Below are 17996 nucleotides of genomic sequence, written 5' to 3'. Positions count from 1 at the left end.
ACACTTGTTTTTGGTGCAGTATATTGCAAAACAAAGTTGCTGTGTTGAGTTTAACTGTGATTTAAACTGATGTTGCCTGAGTCCCCAAAGACCAATGAAACACAAGTGGGATGGAAAAAGCAGCCACTTCTATTGTTGCCAAATGATAGAAAAGATTTGAAAAATCAAATGCATTGGGTTAGCCTCACTGTGCAGCGAGGAAAAAAATGAATTAATTATAAATAAGATGAATAAATAATTTAAATATATCACTTATTGCTTCTTTATTGCTTAACACTTGAAAAATTGTTTCAATTAGAAACTTAAACTCAATTTGATAGACGAAGAGTGTGCAGCTCAAGATAAATGTAAATCCCTTTGCGATATAAAAATTTGATTTTGCAGTATGAGCTCTATTAAAAAGAAATTAATAATCTCTAGAAAAAGAAGGCAGTGCCAAGGAAAGTTGGCCTTTTCCCACAGAACATTGCTTTTTAAGAGGAAAAATCAGTAAGCTTATTATAGAGAAAATTTTTTAAAAAATCAAAAACGCAAAATACTAACCACCACCCCCACAAACAACAAAACTAATAAGCATTTGTCTCTCTGGATTTCATATTAAAACCATAGAGTAGGTTTTTGTGCTGCTTATATTTCACATGATTTTTTGTCTAAGCCCGACAAAATGCTTCATTCTCTCTTTGAGTTTGTTGGGCCTATAAAAAATGGTAGAACAGTCCAGGCATCGTGGCTCATGCCTGTAATCCCAGCACTTTGGGAGGCCGAGGCAGGTAAATCACCTGAGGTCAGGAGATTGAGACCAGCCAGGTCAACATGGTGGAACCCCGTCTCTACTAAAAATACGAAAATTAGCCAGGCATGGTGGCGTGTGTCTGTAGTCCCAGCCACCCGGGAGGCTGAGGCAGAAGAATCATTGGAACCCAGGAGGCAGAGGCTGCTGTGAGCCGAGATCGCACCACTGCACTCTAGGCTGGGGACAGAGTGAGACCCCGTCTCAAAAAATAATAATAATAAAACACCAGAACAATTTCATATTTTTTGTACCTAAAAAGCAAGGGATTTATGTATCTGAAGTCACAATGGACCTTACCCAAGACAAGAGTATCCTGGAAAGTTGCTTTGATTCCTATGCCATCATGTTCTAATGCTGCAAACCCTCTCTCCGCATTCTTGGCAGATATGGCCAATTAATGAGATCATGATCTTTTGTATGTCCAGTCTAAACCTCAGAATCCCTCCCATCACAGGCCTCCAGCCAGCCACTTCTTGGCACGTGGTATGAAACCTACTGCCCATCTGTCCCAGCAGCTGAAGGACTAAGAGTTCAATAACATTTTATCTGGCACATGAACAATTTGCCTGATTTCTTAACTACGTGCAAACATCTATCACCTTATGTTTTAGTTCAGTCTGCAGAAATGAGTTCTTTCTATTATGTATAGAAAAAAAGCAAATGTCTCAGGATATTATGTGGCCTATGTATTTTACCTTTTGGACCTAAATATACATCTAAGAACTAAATATGGCCTGAGAATCAGCTCCCCTCCCCCACAAAATCTCATAACAAACTGAACACTCATCATCCATCAAAAAGCAAACACAAAATAAGAAAACACCAGCTGGGCCACAAATGCCAGTCCAGGCAGCTTTCAATTAACATTCAGAGCTGTCAGAAACTCTACAGCAGGGGTAGAAAACGGATGGTCTCAGCCCACAGATGTCTTGCTTGGCCAGAAGGAGTTTTATTTCTTTATTCTGGCCCTATGTGGGTCCCCTCCTCTCCAGGTATCATAGGCTTCCATACTGCCCCATTCTCTTTATCCCAGTGACATCTGAAGACCCCTGACTTTGTGATTCCTGATGGCAGAATTCTGTCTTTCCTCATTTTCAGTCACATATCCGTTCATTTCTCTTTTATGGACTGAATCATGTTCCTCCAGAATTCATATGCTGAAGCTGTAAACTCCTAATGTCACTGTATTTGGAGATAGGATCTTTAAAGAGGTGTCTAAGTTAAAATGGGGATATTGGGGTGGCCCCTAATTCCATGTAAGACTGGTATTTAAGAAGAGGAGATGGCCGGGCATGGTGGCTCATGCCTGTAATTCCAGCACTTTGGGAGGCCGAGGCAGGTGGATCACCTGAGGTTAGGAGTTCAAGATCAGCCTGGCCAACATGGTGAAACCCCATCTCTACTAAAAGTACAAAAAATTAGCCAGGGGTGGTGGCGCATGCCTATAGTCCCACGTACTCAGGAGGCTGAGGCAGGAGAATTGCTTGAACCCAGGAAGTTGAGGTTGCAGTGAGCCAAGATGGCGCCACTGCACTCCAGCCCGGGCAACAGTGAGACTCTGTCTCAAAAAAAAAAAAAAAGAAGAAGAAGAAGAAGAGATTAGGACACCGGGACACAAAGAGGGATGGCCATGTGAAGACGTGCGGAGGAAGACGACCATATATAAACCTCAGGAAAAAACCTACCTCCAAACACCATGATCTCTAACTTCTAGCCTCCAGAACTGTGAGAAGCAAATTTCTGTTGCTAAGATCCAGAGTCTGTGGTCTTTCACTATGGCAGCCCAGACCAACTAAGACACCATCTCTAGTCCTGAAATCGTGAGGAAGCAGCACTCCCCAAGTCAATCTACATTCAGTGAGCTGTGGGGAAATGGACTGCAGTGCTGAGCTTCAAGGCCTGGGTCCCTAAGGTTGGGATGAAGACAATGTGAGGAGAGTCACTTTGATTTATAGCTCCAGCAATTATGAAGCCTCTTAGGAATAGGGCAAGAAAGCATTTTACTGTGTCTCGACTCCAAGAACTATAATGACATCTTTTAAAATTTCATTATTCTTTTTGTTTTTTTGAGACGGTGTCTCTCTCTGTCGCCCAGGCTGGAGTGCAGTGGTGCAATCTCGGCTCACTGCAAGCTCCACCTCCTGGGTTCACGCCATTCCCGCCTCAGCCTCCCGAGTAGCTGGGACTACAGGCGCCCGCCAGCATGCCCGGCTAATTTTTTTGTATTTTTAGTAGAGACTGGGTTTCACCGTGTTAGCCAGGATGGTCTCGATCTCCTGACCTCGTGATCCGCCCGCCTCAGCCTCCCAAAGTGCTGGGATTACAGGCGTGAACCACTGCGCCTGGCCTTAAAATTTCATTATTCTATTTACAATATAAATAGCAATACTAAGACAACGTAAGCGGATATTGTCAGCGTTGCACGCTTTATTAGAGCTTCTTGGAAGATAGACATAAACACAACCTGCCATCCAGCCGTGTCCACGTGATGGCTTGGAGAGGCTTTTGCTTCAGCAGCCAGTCAGTACTAAGCATATTTCTTTTTCTTTTCTTTTTTTGTTTTGAGATGAAGTCTCGCTTTGTTGCCCAGTCTGGAGTACCTCTGCCTCCTGGGTTCAAGCGATTCTCCTGCCTTAGCCTCCTGAGTAGCTGAGATTACAGGCAGGTGCCACCTTGCCCGGCTAATTTTTTTTATTTTTATTTTTAGTAGAGATGGGATTTTACCATGTTGGCCAGGCTGGTCTTAAACTCCTGACCTCAGGTGAACCACCCACCTCAGCTTCCCAAAGTGCTGGGATTACAGGCGTGAGCCACTGCACCTGGCCGATTGAATGTATTTTTCTATGAAGACCTTTTCCCTGTTTCATGAAGCATCAACTGTGCATTCTGGGTGGAATAACAAATCTGAGTGGAATACTTACTATTTACTTGTTATGTGCTTCCTAGAACATGTTACAAATTCTTATTTATTTTTTGTGCTGTATGCTATAGCATCCCAAACATCTGTGATGCTGTGTTACACTAGAGACAACATTCTCAGGCTTGCATGCACACTCACATACACATGTGCACACACACCCTCATAACACACAATTACTCCCTCCACAAGTCAATCAACCAATCATTTATACAACTTCATCCCATAGAGTGTTCTTTAAATTTCAAGCCCATGAAGGATGGTGAATTCTCAAAGCAATTTCATTGCAGAGGGCAAAACGAGCTGTCAGAACTAGTATAGGTTCTATTAAGGGTAAGATAAAGTAAACTCTAATCAGGGCCAGTAAGAAAAAGCTAACTACGAGAAGCTTGAGAAAGATAAACGTTTGCCTGGCCAACACGGTGAAACCCCGTCTGTACTAAAAATACAAAAATTAGCTGGGTGTGACGGAGCACACCTGTAATCCCAGCTACTCGGGGGGCTGAGGTAGGAGAATTGCTTGAACCCGGGAGGTGGAGGTTGCAGTGAGCCGAGATTGCGCCACTGCACTCCAGCCTGGGAGACAGAGCGAGACTCCATCTAAAAAAAGAAAGAAAGAAAGAAAGAAAAACGTTTGCATCCTAGGGGGCTATTTAACCAAAAGGTGTATGGCTCCTGTGAGCTCCAGATAGTGGCTTGTGAACCTCTGATATTAGAAAGGATAAGAAATCATCCGTTTCTGTACTGAGCCTCAAAGAGAAGACTCAGCCCTAGTTAGGAAATACAAACAAGACCTATTTCCGCTAAATTGGCAAAGCCACCAATCAGAGCCATATAGACTTTGTGTGGTCAAGCTTCCCACCACTGATTTCATGACTCCTAACGGTAGAATTCTGTCCTGTGAGGCTGAGAATGAACATCTAACTTTAAGAAATACAGCAGAGGCCGGGCACGGTGGCTCACGCCTGTAATCCCAGCACTTTGGGAGGCCGAGGCAGGCGGATCACGAGGTCAGGAGATCGAGACCATCCTGGCTAACACGGTGAAACCCCGTCTCTACTAAAAGTACAAAAAATTAGCTGGGCGGGATGGTGGGCACCTGTAGTCCCAGCTACTGGGGAGGCTGAGGCAGGAGAATGGCGTGAACCCGGGAGGCAGAGCTTGCAGTGAGCCAACATGGTGCCACTGCACTCCAGCCTGGGCAACAGTGCAAGACTCCATCTCAAAAAAAAAAAAAAATCAATCTACTCCTTGCATCATGTGTGACATTTTAATTACCTAGGCAGCTTATCAGGACATAATGAAGCAGCTGCTATGATTATAGAATTTTGTCCCAATTATTTACAAAGCTGCTCAGCTACAGAAATATCTCATTGTCATATCCAGCATGCTTAGGTTCTAGAGCAGGTGTTAAGCCTGATTTACTGGCCAACTCAGAAAATTATTCCATGGCCGTCACTTTTTCTTTGGAGCCAAAAGATTAAAATTTAAGTTATTCTCTGAAAGTGTGATTTTTTTTTTTTAATCTTGATTGTCTTCTTCCGGCTATCAGCTATCTTTCCTCGTCGTCCTGAAGGTCTCAATGCTTCCCTGGTTTCATTCTCTGTCTTCTTGGTGTTATCAAACTCTGCTCTATCGGCACCCTTCCAACAGGTGAGTATGCAATATTCTGATTCTCCCAAAGGATAAGACGAAGCGTTTGTAGCAAAATGCTTTCCACAGACCCCTAGTAATACTTTTTTCCAAGCATAATGAGTACCAACTATGTGCCAGGCAATGAGATAAAAATACTCATATTTTTTTCTAGTAGGAATTCTAAAATTAGATTCTGATTGCTAAGCAGAAAACAGTTCTTTTAAGGCTACCTCTAAATTGTGGTGCTATATGGTTGCTGAAATCCATAAAACAGTATAAAAAGGTCAATTGTTAAATTAATCTTTGTGATTGATTATTGCTGTCCTTGCAATAATCTGGTTTAAGTTAGAAGTTGCATCGTGGCTTTAGTTTTAAATCATCACAGAATCCCTTCCATATGCTTTTACAGAAAAGAGAGTATGATATTTTAAAAGAAGTTCACATGGAACATTCTCTAGGGAGGTACACATATTGTGTGGGCCTAAATGGATGAATTTACAGGATGCTGGAACTTGGAGAAAGTGGTCAAAAGTAGCTATCACTGCAAGTTACCTAACATTACTACCTTGAGGCCGGGGAAGTTGGAGATAAGAATGAGTGCTTCCAAATAAAAAGCAGATGGAAGAAAGGGACCTATATGGATAAGAGATGCATGAGTTTCTACTGAGGAGGCCATGCTTATGTTCCCATTGTGACTGGGATGGCTGAGATACAGTACTTCCTCTAGTGAAGGTATAGAACAAAAGTTATTTTTCTCATTAAAAAAAAGTTACACTTTAACACAAAGGGGAACCAAATTTACTTACAAACAAAACAAATAAGGATAGACAGGGTCACACCCCCATGGCCTGAATTTGTATAATGTTGTCCTTTTAGATTAAGAAGAAATGTGTGCTGATGAATTGTTCATTTTTATTCAGAGCACAGAAATCTAGTTTCAGAAAAGAAGTGTAGATCTACTTGAGTCATAATGTTTTCTTATTGAGTAACATGCATTCATTTCAGAACTAAATGCATTTAATTTATTGGGAATAATGAAGTAATTCTTGGAAGAGGGCGAGGAAAGTGGACAGCATGTTTTATTCTGGTGTTGATTTGCTTGGATATTCCACAGACAGTCCAAGCTTTTTGTAGGTCAGAGAAACATCCTTAACCTGGGGCCAACTTTGACACCCAGCAGATGCCTTCAATCCTCTTTATCTATCATAGTGTCTGTTTTTCTGTGGTCTCTTTTACTACTTCAGGTTCGCTATTAATGATTATTTGAAATCATTTCCTCAGTATACAATTGAGGGAGGAGTGGAGAAGATTAATGTCATGGTGTCATTTTTTCCCACACACATATTTTGTGTGTCCGACCTCGAATTCTGATCCTTATACTCTCTTAAGTTTATACATGGATAGAATGTTGTATCAGAATGTACTTATAATGGTTGCCATTACTGAGAGTATATTAATTATGGGTTGAGCTTATAATTAATTGACTTCATGATTGTAAATGTGAAGGGCCTGGTATTACACCGAACTGCTTCTTAGCACAAAGTAGGAACTCAATATATGTGAGTGGAATGGATGAATAAAAGTGACTATAAATAAACCATGACTGCTAAGATGAACCACTGTTCAATTGTAAACAATGCAAGATAACCCAATCGTTTTGACATTATGAGGGACGTGCATCTTTTCTTGAGAAATGGGGTGAGACATTAAGTCAGGGGCCTGATATGAGGAAGTGGTAGATTCATTTGTATCAGCTGTTTAGTGACAATGAGAAGAGATTACAGAAGTCCAGTGTGTCCAGACTAGACCACATGTGATTTTTATGTTAAATCTGATAGTGGCATGCCAATTAGGACACATCATTCGGCAAGATGTAATTGATATCTCAGGTCTGGGAAAAAACCTGAAATTGTTTTGTGCTCTTCTGAGTGGCTAGTATGCAAGCCCGCGCATTTAAGATTGACATCACTTTTGAGGGTGTTTCTGCCCCTGAGTAGGGGCCTGCCACATGGTGGCAAATGTTGTGTTTCTGTGAAATACTTTCCCAGCCTGTATTTCATGGACTAGTCCTAGGTGGTCTTTGCAAAATAGAAAAAAGCTGTGTCCATGTTCAATGATTCAATGTATTTAGAAAATTGCCATAAGTTTCAAATCGAGCCCTTGGGCTTTGGAATCAGGCAGGGCTGGGTTCCCAGTTGGCAAGTTTGCAAACTGTGTCATCCTGGGAAAGTAACTTAGCCTCTCTGAGTTTCAGATTCGTAATATGAAAAATAAGAATAATAACACCAAATTTTGGGGTCTGACTGATGATTAAACAGGATTCCATATCCATATCATATTTAAGCAATTTTAGTGGTAGCCTATAGTAACTAAACTATAAATATTAGTGATTACGACCATTATTATGATTAGTATTGGTTTCTTTCTCTTGGGTATTTAAAATAGACATAAGGAACTCTGACGAATCCCAAGGTGAAGAAGTCACTGACTTGCCTTAACCAGCAGTTTCTCACTCTATTTGACCAAAGGTCTGGCTTTTTCACTTAGCATGAAGATGCCATGTCCCCTGCAGCACCTTTTGAGAAAACATCTAAGTGCGCTACTTCTCAAAATTCAGTGTCCCTTCAAGTCTCCTGGGTGTCTCCTTAAACTGAAGATTCTGATTGATTAGGTCCAGGTGGGCTCAAGACTGTTTCTAAAAAGCTCCCGTGTGCTGCTGATGCTGCTGGTTCATGGACCTCATTATAGGTAGCAAGGACTGGGAGCCCGTGACTATGGTACCTGCATGTCTGAAGTTTATATGTGGATGATTTCTTTCTTTCTCTTTCTTCCTTTCTTCCTTTCTTTCTCCCTCTTTCTTTCTTTCTTCCTTCCTTCCTTTTTTCTTTCTTTCCTTCCTTCCTTCTTTCTTTGTTTTGTTTTGAGACTGAGTTTCGCTCTTGTTGCCCAGGCTGGAGTACGATGGCACGATCTCAGCTCACCACAACCTCTGCCTCCCGGGTTCAAGCAATTCTCCTGCCTCAGCCTCCCGAGTAGCTGGGATTACAGGTGCCCACCACCATGCCTGGCTAATTTTGTAGTTTTGGTAGAGACAGGGTTTCTCCATGTTGGTCAGGCTGTCCTGGAACTCCTGACCTCAGGTGATCCGCCCACCTCGGCCTCCCAAAGTGCTGGGATTACAGGCATGAGCCACTGTGTCCGGCCAGATGATTTCTTTTAGATGAGATAATTGCATATCAGCATTAGGGAAAAAATACCATCTCAATGGAAAATGATGATAGGAGTATGTGGAAAGGAAAGAAACTAGTAGTCTACCATTTTATGTGGGTCTGTCTCTACCCTTCTGGACTGTAAATTCTCTGAGGAGGCAGATGTGTTGGTTTCCTCACTGCTCTATCCCAATGCCCATGGCTTTTCTTGGCATAGCATAGACAGATACATACATATTAAATGACTGACTGAATGAATGAATAAATGAATGAATGAACGACAGGACACCGAGTCTTTTCATCCTGGGAGTCCCATTACATGCCACATCCCAGAGGTTGGCGGGAAGCCATACTGTGGTAACTGAAAGATATGTACAAAATTAGGATTTAGGCAGCATACGAAAGCCTTACTTTTATGCTTTATTTATTGAAAGTACTCTCTATTTTTTGTTAAAAGTCTGTACTACTATTCTTCTGATAAGTGTATTGGCCAGTGAGGCCTTCTTGCCCTTATTTTAGGAAACTTCAGGAGCACCTTTTCCATGGTGGGACCACAAAGGCAGTTTTCCATCAGAGTAATTCCACAGTGAGCTCAAGGAAGGGTACAAGGATGGATTGAATAACTTCTCTTACAGCTCCTGAAGCTCTCTACAAGGGAGTATTTTCTTATTAGTGTTATCACAGCTCCTGGAGGATAATAGACAATCAACTGAGTAGGTCCTCAAATGAGATTTCTCACAGATTTGCTCATCAGTGTGGTGCAGGTTCATAGCTTTAAATCTCACCAAAGATAGTTTATGTTTGTGGCTCAATGCAAATGGTTTTGCCCACATCTAAATTTATTTCCATTTTATTTGTATTGGTCTCTACTTCTAAAAAGCTTTTAGTGCAGAATCATCGAGTTGACTTGGAAGTTATCTTTCTGTGCATCTAGACTTTATGAATTAGAAGACTAAATGGTATATTTTAAATGGATATAAAAAATCGAATGAATAAAATAGGCCATAATTCAGCTTTGTCTAGAATGAATATTGTCTCAGTTCACTTGGGCTACTATAACAGAATGTCACACCTGTGTGCTTCTCAAAAACCAACATTCTCCCCCCACAGTACTGGAGGCTGAAAGTCTAATATTAAAGCACCAGAAGGTTCAGCATCTGGTTAGGGCCTGCTTCCTGGTTCGTAGATGGTCATCTCCTCCCTGTGTTTTCTCACAGTGGAAAGGAAACAAGAGCATTCTCTGGAGTCAGTTCTATCAGGGTACTAATCCCATTCCTGAGGGCTTCCATGAATTAATCACCTCCCAAAGGCTCCACCTCTGAATAACATCACATTGGGGGTTAGGATATCAACAATGAACTTTGGGGAGGCACAGATATTCATCCCATAGCAAATATATTCGTGCAAAGGTGATTCTAATAAATGTTGATTTGTTTCTGCATGTTAATCCAAAGCACGTTGTATTAGTCCGTTTTCACACTGCTGATAAAGACATACCTGAGACTGGGTAGTTTATAAGAAAAAAGAGGTTTAATAGACTCATAGTTCCATGTGGCTGGGGAGGCCTCACAATCATGGTGGAAGGTGAAAGGCACGCCTTACACGGCAGCAGACAAGAAAGAATCAGAGCCTAGCGAAAGGGGTAACCCCTTATAAAACCATGAGATCTTGTAAGACTTATTCACCACCATGAGAACAGTATAGGGGAAACCGCCCCCATGATTCAATTACCTCCCACTGGGTTTCTCCCATAACACATGGGGATTATGACAATTCAAGGTGAGATTTGGGTGGGGACACAGAGCAGAACCATATCACATATTTTTGTATATTCTCTAATAAAATGAATAATAAATAGTTATAAATATATACAAAAATATTTATATATTTTTGTATATATTTATAAATAAAATAATAAAAGATGAGTTATTTTAAAAATTTGTTTTAAGAGAAAATTTTCTTTTAAAATATTTTCTTTTCTCCAAAAATATTGCATACCTATTAGATTATATACAGAAGCAAATTTGACCTTTCCAATTTTTTAAAGGTCTGTATGTGAAGAAAGAGAAGAATGCGATTTTTTAGGCTACCTTGAGCTATGCTCCCCAGAGTTCTTTAGGAAGCAATGGATTCTTCAAATTGGGCATCCTTAAAGCATCACAGTCATTTGCCTTCAACAATGTAGTGCTCATGGACATATGAAAGACATTTTAATGCAGTTAGACATGTGACAAGTTGAAAGCATCTTCCAAGAGTTCCACCACACTGGTGCTGTGCACTCCATTGCTCGGGATTCTTTGCAGCGATTTTTGAGAGGTGTGGGCCTTTTCCTCTTTATGTGTCACATGACTCCACAGATGCCTTTCCTGTGTCACCCACAGCAGATATTACTTTCCCAATTAAAGTCCTTTTAAAGAATGGCTTTTCTCCAAAAGTGGAACTGAGGCCTTTTAGTGGTTTCTTGCTATTTTTGACACACATACATGTATGCATGCACACACACACATGCACACACACGTACACACACATGCAGATAGTGGCAGGTTTAAAGCTACACATTCCACATCAATTTCTCCCCATCCCTGGCTTCCAAGTGCACGGTTTGGTATTGCTGTCTGTGTTACACAGGTTATTGCTGCAATCCCATGTGCCGGTGCTGGTCGACACTGAAGAGCTGTGCCTGCACCTCATCTATTGTAAATCAGTGCCGGCCTTAGGGTAAATTACCTTTCTGGAGTGAGAACTGCAACCTGCTAATGCTGCTGTGTAACAGTCTCAGCAATGTCTGACTCCTTCTTTGGAATGTTGTTACTGAATTAGGTGTTATCCAATGTCCACTTTTACACTCTCCCTTCTGTCTTTTCTGTAAAGAATTTGGTTGCATTGTTTGTCTCAAGGATGAAGAAAAATACCAATAAATACCACCAGCAACCTCCCCTGGCAGGTTCAGGACATAAGCTCCATAATCTGAATTTCCCTCCTATGTTTCGTGAAGGTAGATGATGTAATCCCTATGTGATCCGCCTCAGGGCAGTCATGTTAAAGTGTGACCCACCTGAATTCTCAACTGAAATTTACCACACAAAAATAAGTGGAAGGTCACTTGCATTACGGAGAAGCAATTCTTAATATGACATTTATTTAATAAGTACAGACTGAATCCCAGCTATGTACAAAGCAGAAAGTGATTTTATTATTTATTTTATATTTTATTTATTTATTTTTTAGACAGGGTGTCTCTGTATAGACCAGGCTGGAGTGCAGTGGTGTGATCATGCCTCCCTGCAACCTCAACCTCCTGTACTCAAATGATCCTTCCACTTCAGCTTCCCGAGTAGCTGAGTCTACAGGCGCATGCCACCATGCCCTGGCTAATTTTTTGCATTCTTTGTAGAGATGGGACTTCACCGCATTGCCCAGACTAGTCTCAAACTTCTGGGCTCAAGCGATCCTCCCGCCGTGGCCTCCCAACATGCTGGGATTTCAGGCTTGAGCCACTGCGCCCAACCAGGAGGTAATTTTAAAACTCACAAGCCACACTTCCTTTCTGTGAGAAGTTTGTAATTTAGGATGAAAACCAAGATGCTTAGGCTAATAATTAAAATGAAAGCCCATTACTGATTCAAAGTAAAATAGAAGTTAAGAAAGGCAGAGGCCACTTAGGAAATATTTGCTGGATGTGGTACCATTGGAGATGGGCTTGGAGAGTGGGGCTTAATTTCTGGCAGGACTAGAAGAGAAGGTTTTTTTTGTTTTGTTTTGTTTTGTTTTTTTGAGATGGAGTCTTGCTCTGTCGCCCAGGCTGGAGTGCAGTGGCGCGATCTCGGCTCACTGCAAGCTCCACCTCCCGGGTTCACGCCATTCTCCTGCCTCAGGCTCCCGAGTAGTTGGGACTACAGGTGCCCGCCATTGTGCCCGGCTAATTTTTTTTTTTTTTTCTATTTTTAGTAGAGACGGGGTTTCATCATGTTAGCCAGGATGGTCTCGATCTCTTGACTTTGTGATCCGCCCACCTCGGCCTCCCAAAGTGCTGGGATTACAGGCGTGAGCCACTGCGCCCGGCCAAGAGAAGGTATTTAAAGTAGAGGAAAATGGGAAGAAGATGCAGTAGCTTGACCATTTAATGATGAAACCTAGTGCAGTTTGGCTACAGAATGTAAGTAGGACATAGCTGAGGTGTGTTGAGAAGCAATAATGGCCTGGGTTGGGGTGGTTTCTATGGAAATGCAAAGAAAAGTTAATTAGCTCACAGCGTGAGCTTAGTACATTCATCTCTCTGTATGTGTGGGGGATTGGTTTCGGGACCCCCAAGTATACCAAAATCCAGGCATACTCAAGTTCAGAAGTCAGCCCTATATAACCTGCATATAAAAAAAGGTTGTATACTTCAGTTTTCCATCCCTCAAATACTGCATTATCAAGCTACATGTGGTTGAAAACAAATCTGTGTCTAAGTGGACTTGTGTACTTCAAATCCGCATTGTTCAGGGAGTCAATTGTATGTACATTGGAAGAGTGATTGCAGTAATGAATGCTATTTACTAATCTGATGTTCTGCCGTTCTATATGTTGGAAAGTAAACACATGATAAAATTAAAAATGTACAAAATAGGCCAGGCACGGTGGCTCATGCTTGTAATCCCAGCACTTGGGGAGGCCAAGGTGGGCAGATCACTTGAGGCCAGGAGTTCGAGACCAGCCTGGCCAACATGGTGAAACCCCATCTCTACTATTTTTAGTAGAGATGTTAAAAAATTACCCGGGCATAGTGGCACGCTCCTGTAATCCCAGCTACTCTGGAGGCTGAGGTGGGAGAATTGCTTGAACCCCAGAGGTGGAAGTTACAGTGAGCCAAGATTGTTCCACTGCACTCCAGCCTGGGTGATAGAGTGGGACTCTGTCTCAAGAAAAAAAAAAAAAATGTTACTATTAATAATTCAAGAGATACATGTTAAACATCTTGTTTTGATTTTGTAGAATTTAACTATATCAATCGCCTAAAATATGGCCACAGAAATATTCTAGTATTATACCATATTTAGTGTACATAAACAATTCAAGTACTAGTCTGCTAGGGTCCCATAACAAAGTACCTCAGACTAGTGGCTTCAACAACAGAAATTTATTTTCTCACAAACCTGGAAGCTGGATTTCTGAGACCAAGGTGTCAGCACAGCTGGTCTCTCCTGACGCCTCTCTCTGTGTGTCTTTATAGGCCCACCCCTCTACATGTTCCTGCATCCTCTTCTCCTCTTTTTGTAAGGACACCAGTCAGATTGGAACAGGACCCACCCATATGACTTCGTTTTACCTTAAATACCCCTTTAAAGACCCTATCTCCAAACACAGTCACATTCTGAGCTACTGGGGATTAGAAATTCAACACATGAATTTTGTGGGGACACATTTCAGCCGGTAACACTCCACACACTTGACTTTTCAAGTTTCTTATAATATTTTTAGTTCATAAATAGGATAACAGGAGATATATATATGTATATATACACACACGTTTATATTTGGAAATAGGTGAGGCACAAAATTATAAATGGTAAGTAAAATACTGAAACCCAAGTCACCTTTACGAAGTTTAGGTGGCCAAGAGGTTGCATGTCAGTTTCTAGAGCCTCATCATGCCAGTATGCAGGTGGGTGGTCCCTTAGCTTCTGATAGAAAGAACATGGGCCCTGGAACTTTGTTTGGAAAGAACACGTGCTTCAGCACAACTTGCGTTTAAAGCCAGATTCTGCTATTTACAAGCATTGTGACTTGTCTGGCTCTGCTTCCTTGACATTCAAATGGAAATGATGACATCTACATCTGCGATTGTTATAATTGAGAAGATGCATGTAGAAAGCCCTAGGCTCCTAACTCTGCTTGTAAAGGTGAGATTCCTACATGGTGTGAATGAGGACACACTTCTGAGTTTGATCTGTACATCAGGTGTCTGTTTTTTCCTTCCCATGGATAGAGCTGTATATATAAATCTTAGTTGTCTTTTTTAAAGAAAACCCAAGCTCCTTACCATCTGGTCTCTGCACACCTTCCTTACCCCACCCAGCCCTCTGCTCACTATACAGTGGCCACATGGGCATTTTTCTATTCCTTGGTGATACCCAGGTAATTCCACTTCAGGCTCTTTACACTGCCATCCCTTTGCCAGGGAGGCTGTCCCTCCAGGTCACTCAAATCCTGGCTAAGGGTCCTTCACTGACTATGTATTCTGAAGTCACCTCCCATCAACTCACCTATTTTATTTTCCTCTTAACTTTTTATCATATAAAATTATTTATTGATTTGCTTTTTATACCATTTGTCTTCCTCACCTTTCCCCACTGGAATGGCAGATCCATGAGGACAGCAGCTTCGCCTCTCTTATTCCCTATTGTAAACTGGAATAGTGCCTGAATTTGATACGCATGCAATGAGTACTTTTAGAAGAAAATGTTATAAATGTGTAACAGCATTGAAGGGTATAAACTTCCTTCAGATAAATTTGGCAATACATATTAAAAATTAATACTGACGTCTGAACCAAAATTTCTCTTCGTCAGAATCCATTCCATGAAATGATTGAGGAAGTTTTTAAAAAGTTTAAGTGTGTTTATCATCAGTCAGTCAGGCTATGGTAATAACATCCTAATAGCCCATCTTGCCTCTCTCTACTCTCCTTCTATCATACTTCAGCCCAAAATACCTTTCATTCCCATTTTTAAAAATACACCAAAATGATCAAGGTTAAAAAGTCAAAAGTCTAATATAGTAGAAAACAATAGTTAGCTATTCCATCTTTTCTGAGCCCTTCCATGGGCAGGATTATTCAAACACAAGTTTAGTCTACTAACACTCTTTTTTTTTTTTTTTTTTTCTGTTTTTGAGATGGAGTTTCGCTCTTGTTGCCCAGGCTGGAGTGCAATGGCACGATGTCAGCTCACCGCAACCTCTGCCTCCCGAATTCAAGTGATTCTCCTGCCTCAGCCTACCGAGTAGCTGGGATTACAGATATGCACCATCATGCCTGGATAAGTTTGCATTTTTAGTAGAGATGGGTTTTCTCCATTTTGGTCCGGTTGGTCTCAAACCCCCGACCTCAGATGATCCACCCTCCTCGGCCTCCCAAAGTGCTGGGATTACAGGCGTGAGCCACCATGCCCGGCCCACATTCTTTATGATTTTTGATATACTGAACTTCTTTTCGCACCTTACTTTTGACTTCTATTTATCACACTTTATCATCCTTATACATCCTTCTTTCTTTAATAAGTTTTTCTTTTTTACTTTTGCTGTACTTACTTAGAATGTATATATTCTATTTCCATTTATTTAGATGTTACCTTGGAAATTTACCATGTACATTTAAATTAGCAAAAGTCTGCAATTAAGCAATAACCTAAGCACCTTCTTCCATGAAAAGCAAACAAAAAACAAAAGCAGGTTTTGGAGCATTTTGATTCTGAACACTCACCTCAAAACCTACATGCTTCTGGGCCAAGCACGGTGGCTGGGTGACAGAGCAAGACTCCGTCTCAAAAACAAACAAACAAACAAACAAACAAAACTTACATGCTCCTGTTGTTTTCTCTACTTCTATATATTTATTTTTTTTAACCCAGATACTAGGTATTATTTTATTATTAGCTTATTCAGATGTTATTTCTTTGGATTTGCTTACAATTTTATAATTTCATTTGTTCATTCTTACTTGGATCCCAAACCATCTTTTTAAGGTCGTGTTCCTTTTTCTTGAAGCATATCCTTTAGAATTTTCTTTATTTCAGGTTTCTTTGTGGCATACCCTCTCAGTTTTTGTTATCTTTACCCGTCCTTGTTTTATCTTTTTCATAAAAGAGTATTTGGCTGGGCACACAATTCTGTACTGACTATATATTTTCCCTTTGTACTTTGGAGGTAAAATATCATTATCTTCTAGCTTTCATTAGTGCTGTTGGAAAGTCTGAAGTCATTTAAATTGTTTCCTTTTTGTAGGCTGTTTGTCCTTGCTCTATGGCTTCATTTAAGATCTCCTCTTTGTTTTTGATGTTCTGTAATTTTATCAAAGTGTGTTTAGACACAAATTTCTTTTTATATATTCTGATTTTATTTATCTTAGTATATTGTACTTTTGGGATTTTTAATACATATTTTCTGATAGTTCTAAAAATTGTATCTTTTTAATGATTTTCTTTTATATTCCTGAGATTCCAGTTAGTTATATATTTAGTCTTCTCATTCTGTATTTTATTTATCTTAGTATCTCTTTCACATTCTTCATCACAATTCTATTTTTGTCTTACAAATAGATTATCTCCTGGAATTCTTAATGATGATGATGATGATTATTTTGGTTTTCTCCCGTTTTCTGAATTGTGTTTCATCCACCGTTTGTATTTTTATATTTGTTGCCTTGGTCTTCCTCCTTCATGATGCAAGCATTCCTTGAATATCTGATGGCTGTTGATTTCCATTTATATTAAAGATTGAGCAGATAGGAAGGAAACTTATATAAGTGGGCAAGGGTTATGGAATAGTCTTTGTTGCTTTATGATGTGCTGTTTTCTGAAGGTTTTCGGCTCCCACCAAATTTATATGTTGTAACCTAATCCCCAATGTGATGGTAGTAAGAGGTGCAGTCTTTGAGAGGTGATTAGGTCATAAGTGTGGAGCTCCCATCAGTGGAATTCGAGCCCTTATAAAAGAAGCCCAAGGGAGCTCATTGGCCCCTTCCATCATCTAGGGACACAGCATGAAGGCGCCAACTATGAGCAATGAACCCTTACCAGACACTGAACCTGCCAGTGCCTTGATCTTAGACTTCTTGGCCTCCAGAACTGTGAGAAATACATGTTGTTTATAAGTCATCCAGTCTACGGTATTTTTGTGAAAGCAGTCCAGCAGACTAAGATATAGTGAGAGAGATCGGTGCTTCAGAATCTGCTGACATCTTTTGGTTGCTGACAGCTTTTCCTGTTTTCTTTGCCATAATGATTTTTCCTCTTTTCTTAGCTCATTACTCTTATTTTAAGGAAGCTTAAAGGGAATATCAATAGCTCATTCTACCATCTTGAATTAAAAGCCACATGTAATTTTTTAAGAAGAACACTCTCATTATATTAATCTCTTGCTTGAAATATGCTCCTTGCTGCCCATTGCTCATAGAACAAAGACCAGGATCCTTACGTTGGTCCCCAAGGCCCTGAACAGCCTTCTCCCCAGAGAATTTCCACCTTCACCTTAAATCATGCTCCATCTGGCTTTCTGTGCTCTTTCCTCTTCTGCTAGTGCACAATGACTCCTCCTGTCTAAGGGATGTGCACACATCATATGCTCTCTGTCTGCAGGGCCTTTCTTCTTCCTCTGGCCCTCACAATCCCTGCTCCACAACTGCAACCTCCTAATAGATCAATTTACCCTCTTGTATTATCTCAGAGCATCAGAGATCTTC

General features: G+C 40.8%; 1 protein-coding gene across 3 annotated transcripts in view; it reads left to right on the top strand.

Annotated features, from left to right (window-relative positions):
• Nucleotides 1–17996, top strand: part of DSCAM (DS cell adhesion molecule) — an 827811-nt gene that overhangs the window by 51488 nt on the left and 758327 nt on the right. The gene's annotated exons all lie outside the window — the stretch shown is intronic.

This window comes from Pan paniscus, chromosome 22 (genome assembly GCF_029289425.2).
Source record: "Pan paniscus chromosome 22, NHGRI_mPanPan1-v2.0_pri, whole genome shotgun sequence".
NCBI lineage: Eukaryota > Metazoa > Chordata > Mammalia > Primates > Hominidae > Pan > Pan paniscus.
This window is presented reverse-complemented; position numbering and strand designations above follow the sequence as displayed.